This window comes from Arachis hypogaea, chromosome 18 (genome assembly GCF_003086295.3).
Source record: "Arachis hypogaea cultivar Tifrunner chromosome 18, arahy.Tifrunner.gnm2.J5K5, whole genome shotgun sequence".
Lineage (NCBI taxonomy): Eukaryota > Viridiplantae > Streptophyta > Magnoliopsida > Fabales > Fabaceae > Arachis > Arachis hypogaea.
Window position 1 is genome coordinate 126327957 of NC_092053.1, and position 5634 is coordinate 126333590.

The 5634-nt window shown below is 42.5% G+C and overlaps 1 long non-coding RNA gene across 1 annotated transcript; it reads right to left on the minus strand.

Moving 5' to 3' along the window:
• Nucleotides 1-413: 413 nt before the first annotated feature.
• On the minus strand, nt 414-3395 carry LOC112768967 (uncharacterized). The gene is made up of 5 exons (XR_003186295.3): nt 3089-3395; nt 1899-2093; nt 933-992; nt 784-852; nt 414-671 (listed from the first exon to the last, which is right to left on the minus strand). It is a non-coding gene; the product is annotated as an uncharacterized lncRNA (long non-coding RNA).
• Between the last annotated feature and the right edge of the window lie 2239 nt (nt 3396-5634).

Here is a 5634-nt window from a genome sequence, read left to right on the forward strand (position 1 = left end):
AGAGCGACTGCGGGCTCTTTCGTGATGCCTTGAATGAGGGAGCGGTTGCCGGTTCCAGGTTTCGTGCTTGCCAGCTTGGATAGGAGGTCTGCCCGTGTGTTCCTTTCTCTTGGGACGTGTTGGACCGTGACCTCCTCAAATTGTTTGCTCAGCTCTTTGACCCTTTCCAATAGGGGTGTTCGCGGTGCGGTTTGGTTTGGTTTTTGAGAGAAAAGCCATCCGATCCAATCGTTTAATTAAACTGCGGTTCAGTTTTGTTCGGTTTTTTTCTCAAGACCATCTGAACCAAACCAAACCAATTAAAATCGGTTTGGTTTGGTTCGGTTTGTTCGGTTTTTCAATCAATTCAAAAAAAATACTGCCAAGCTATGTCACAAAGTCATAAAATTGAAATCGACAAACACAAATACACATTAGGTAACAAAGTCTTGATCCAATTAATTTATCGGCAAAAGGAATTCAAATAAATTGTACTATTTTTGGGCCACACTCATGTAAACAACGTAGTTGTACAGGGCTGACTTAAATATCTACTCAGGATTCAAGAAACACCACAAAAAACCAGTTTAATTCTCTTGTATAAAGAGGACAGAGTTTACACTTTATGCAAAGTGCTTATGTTCCCTAGGGATGAAGGAATCTCTCCGTCGAATTGATTGTCTTCCAAGTGCCTTTATATACAATAATAATATCCAAATAGTGAGCTTCATGGCATGAATAGATCAAAGTTCTTTGATTTCAAACATTTAGATCATGGAATTGCATACAAAATGAGTTACTTACAATATTTCTAACAGTGTTAGTGAACCTAGGTCAGAAATGTGCTCTGACAAACTGTTATTCCCTAGCCAGCTACAAAAAAGCAATGGTTTTCCAATTAGAACTTGTAAATATCAGAGTCAATGAACTGAGATTTAGAGTTAAGCACTTACATATTAGTCAGAGCTGTCATATTGGCAACAAAAGGAGATAAAGATCCTGAAAGCTCCATACTTGTCAACAACAACAAATAAATTAAAAACCAGCAAAAACACAACAACAAATAAATTAAAAACCAGCAACAATCAGCAACAAAACCAGCAACCAGCAATAATACCAACAACAAAGTAATTCATCAAAAGTAATTCAACCAGCAATCGGCAACAATACACTGATTTCAAATCTAATTTCAATATCTTCCTATCAAGATCCAAAACCAGTTTATCTGATTTCAAATCTGATTTCATACTAAAGGAGATAAAGATCCTGAAAGCTACATACTTGTCAACAACAACAAATAAATTAAAAACCAGCAAAAACACAACAACAAATAAATTAAAAACCAGCAAGGCAGCAACAATAAGCAACAAAACCAGCAACCAGCAATAATACCAACAATAAAGTAATTCATCAAAAGTAATTCAACCAGCAATCAGCAACAATACACTGATTTCAAATCTGCTCCAAATTTAATTCTTCAAATCTGCTTCAAATCTAATTTCCAAGGTTCAGAAAACCGGACCGGTCATCAAACCGCTCTAGTCACTGGTTTACTGGTTCACTGGTCTAACCGGTCCAACTGATGGTTCAACCGGAAAAACCGTTTTAGAATAGAAATAATAAATAAATTATAAATACACATTCTAAAATATAATTATAGTCTAATATAAGTTTTAAAATATCTTCAAAATTTAAGACACTACATAAAATATCATCAACCAAATACCATATGATCTTATCAAAATCCAAACTCAAAAGTTAAATAGTAATAAATTAAAAGCATATCTAAATATTAAACAACTAAAGACTAAATAGTAATAAAAGCATTACTTAGTCATTTCAGTATAGAGTTCACATTCTAATTTTTAAACAACTAAAGACATTGTAACATAATATTCCTATGATATCTATACACCAACCTCTACTTTACAAAGCAGAGGCAGGTTCAGTTCCATCATTTGTGCTCTGTATTCTAACTTTAACAAAATGTAGATGACCTATGGCCACAATTCTGGCACACCATCTGCAAGTCTAGAATTAGCCATCTTTTTGGTAATCAGATTTTTCAACTCTATTTCTCCGGGAAACCTTCCTTCTTTCAGTTTGGAGAACACCTTCAAAAGAAACAAAGATTTAGAACAGGTTACGAAGAATTAAAAAGCATTGAAGATGACACATGTTACCATCCAAAAGGATACATAGGGAGGCAAAGTTTGACCAAGAAGAACTTTTCTAATTGATGAGAATACATCCTTGTTTTCATAATTAATTTACCACTGTCCCATTTGTTAGGGGTTATACAAGTAAACCCTATAAGAATTAGAGGAAGCAACTTGAATAACTCAATCATTGATATCAAGAAATACCAATGAAACAAAACTTAGAAGAATAGTTCATCACCCTAAGGTATACCCCAGTACCCAACATCAATAATCACAAATTATAAAATTGAAAATGATGGAACACAAGTGTAAAAGTGAAAAGTGCAAAACAGCATTCAGCCAGTTAACAATTTGCTACAGCATTCAGCCAGTCAACAATTACAAAGCAGCAAAAGCGCAAAACACTAAAACACCAGTAGCCCTCTTCATCGTCTTCATGTTTCTGTATCAAGGTTCTGAAAACCAGAAAATTAATAGCAGCACAAAATTAATACTACCAACAGCATTCAGCAATAAAAATTATCATTCAGCAACAAACAACATTTGATTTGATTTCCATTTTACCATTAAGCAACAAACATAACAAAAGCAGTAACAGTAACAATTTATCCCTAACAAAACAGTAACAGCTTATCAGTAGCAATTTATCATTAATCAATAAGCCAGTAACAGAGTTAATCAATCAAGAGCAGGCCAGAACAAGCCAGAGTAGTGAGCAAAGCCAATCAACTAAGAACAAGCACTAAGCACTAACAAAGCATTCAATCTCAAGCACAAAGTAAAAAAAGAAAACAGCAACGCATCACTTAATAATCATCAAGAAATGAAAACAAAAACACTAAAAACGACTATCACTGACCATCGATGAACAAGCACGAAGAGGGTTTGATTTCTGAACAGACAATAAAAAAAACACGAAGAACAAGCCACTAGCAGTGAGTATTGACCTTCGACGGACGACGGAGAGCTGTTGAGCGCGCGGACGACGGCGACCAAGCGATTCGTGAGAGCGAACAGGGGATGGAGAGCGAACAGGGGTTGGTGAGATCGAAGTAGCGAACGCCGATAGCACGAAGATGGATGTTCTTGAGTGCAACAGAGGCGGCAGCAGCAGTTTCTCACTCCGACAGACGGCAACAAGATTGGTGGAGGCTAGGGTTTGCTTTCTTTGGTGGAGCTAGGGCATTTGCTGAAGGAAAGAGTTGGAGAAAGGAAGGGGTGGGGGGACAAACGCGTGCAATTCCTTTTCTTTCAACGAAGGAAGAAAACGGGGTCGTTTCTTATAAACCGGCCGGGTTCTGGTTTGGTCTGACCGGCCAATTCTCGGCCGGTTCAGCGGTTCATATCCGGTTTTTAAAATAGCGGTTTCTGTTAGTAACCCGAACCGTTTGAGCTACCGGTTCACGGTTGGACCGGTTCGATCGGCCGGTCCGGTCTGGTTTTCAGAACATTGCTAATTTTAAATCTGATTTCATACTAAATCACTTCAAAAGTTTCTTTTTATTTTATATTATTCTCCCAAAAAACTAATAATAACCAAAAGCAGTTTATATTATTTTTCCAACAATACCAAGCTACCAACAATACAAACAGAAGCACTTTCAGTAATTCAAAATAGAAATTAGTCAAATTACATACCTGACTTGGTGGCTCCGGCTCCATATCTGACTTGAATCGGTGGCTGGGTGGGAGGTGCTAAGTTGTGGGTGGCCAGAAACACTGCTGGGTGGTGGCGTGGTGCTGTGCTAGGGAGTGGGTGGTGCTGTGCTACTGCTGGGTGCGAGGGTGGTGCTGGGCTGCTCACTGCTGGCTGGGGTTGGGACTTCATTGTGCTCTATCCACGAGGAGGTCCTGGGAGCAGTGGGAGGAAAGTTCGGAAGCGCTGCAAGGTGGTGGGTGGAACGGTCTCGCCGGCGCTAGGTGGGTTCGCCGCAGGCCTCGAGAGTGCAGAGAGCGAGAGTGTGAGAAGAGAGTGGCTACTGGCTAGATTTCGTTTGGGGGTAGGGTGTGGGGGTAAGGAGGTTAGGTTAGGTCACGTTCGTTTGGGGGTGGGGTGTGGGGGTAAGGGGGTAAGGGTGGAGTGGAAGGGCGACGCTGCGAGGAAGGTCGGCGGCGCGGCGAGGTGGTGGGAGGAACAGACCCTCGCCGGTGCTGAGAGGTGCAGAGAGCGAGGTTGTGCTGAGACCTAGGGAGAGAGCGGCTAGGTTACGTTCTTTTTGGGGGTGGGGCTTGGGGATTGCTGGGGTAGGCTAGGTTACGTGCATTTGGGGGTGGGGTGGGGGATGGGCTTGGTTTTTTTTAGGGTTTTTTATCTTTTCAGTTCGGTTCGGTTCGGTTGAGGTTTTCAATATCAGAACCAAAAACCGAACCGAACCGCAACAAAAACAGCAAAATATGTTTTTTCGGTTTTTTTTGTTTTCGGTTTGTTCGGTTTTCGGTTTTTTAGTTCGGTTGGTCGGTTTAGTTCGGTCTGGATCGGTTTTGAACACCCCTACTTTCCAAGTATTTTTGCAGCAGCGAGTCTCTGGCTTGGTAGCTTCCATTTACTTGCGCGGTGACGACCTGCAAGTCGCTACATACTTCCAACCTTGTGGCCCCGACTTCCCGAGCTAGAACCAAGCCCCCCAGAAGGGCTTCGTATTCTGCTTGGTTGTTCAATACGGGAAAGTCGAACTTAACCGATTGTTCGTAAATAACTCCGGCCGGGCTTTCTAGGATGATCCCGGCGCCTCCGGACGTCTGGTTGGAAGCTCCGTCCACATGGAGCTTCCACCGTGTGCCCGTGTCCTCAGTTCCGGTTACTTCCACTAGGAAGTCCGCCATTGCTTGAGCCTTAATCGCGTGTCGGGGTTCGTAGCTCAGATCGTATTGGGATAGCTCGATGGCCCAAGTCATCATCCTTCCTGCAAAATCAGGTTTTTGGAGCACCTGAAGGATCCCCTTATCCGTTCTCACGACCACCTGATGACCTTGGAAGTATTGTCGTAGCCTGCAGGAAGAGGTCAAGAGCGCTAGTGCCAGTTTCTCCAGTTTGCTGTACCTAAGTTCTGCCCCTTGCAGTGCTCTACTCAAGAAGTAGATCGGTTGCTGGGCCTTTCCTTCTTCTCGCACCAACACCGCTGCAAGCGCGGCTTCTGTTATGGCTAGGTATAGGTAGAGTGGTTCTCCGGCTCTGGGCTTCCCGAGTACAGGGGGTACTGCTAGGATTTCTTTGAAGTGGTTGAATGCCTCTTCGCACGTAGGAGTCCATTCAAACGCTATTCCCTTCTTCATCAGGTTGAAGAAGGGTAGGGCCTTTGATGCCGATGCACCGAGGAATCGGGACAACACGGTGAGCCTTCCCGCCAGCCGCTGAACGTCTTTGATGCAACCCGGACTTCTCATCTGGAGTATCGCTTGGCACTTTTCGGGGTTGGCTTCCACTCCCCTTTGGGTTATCATGAACCCCAGGAACTTTCCGGCCTCCATGGCAAAGGCACACTTAAGCGGGTTA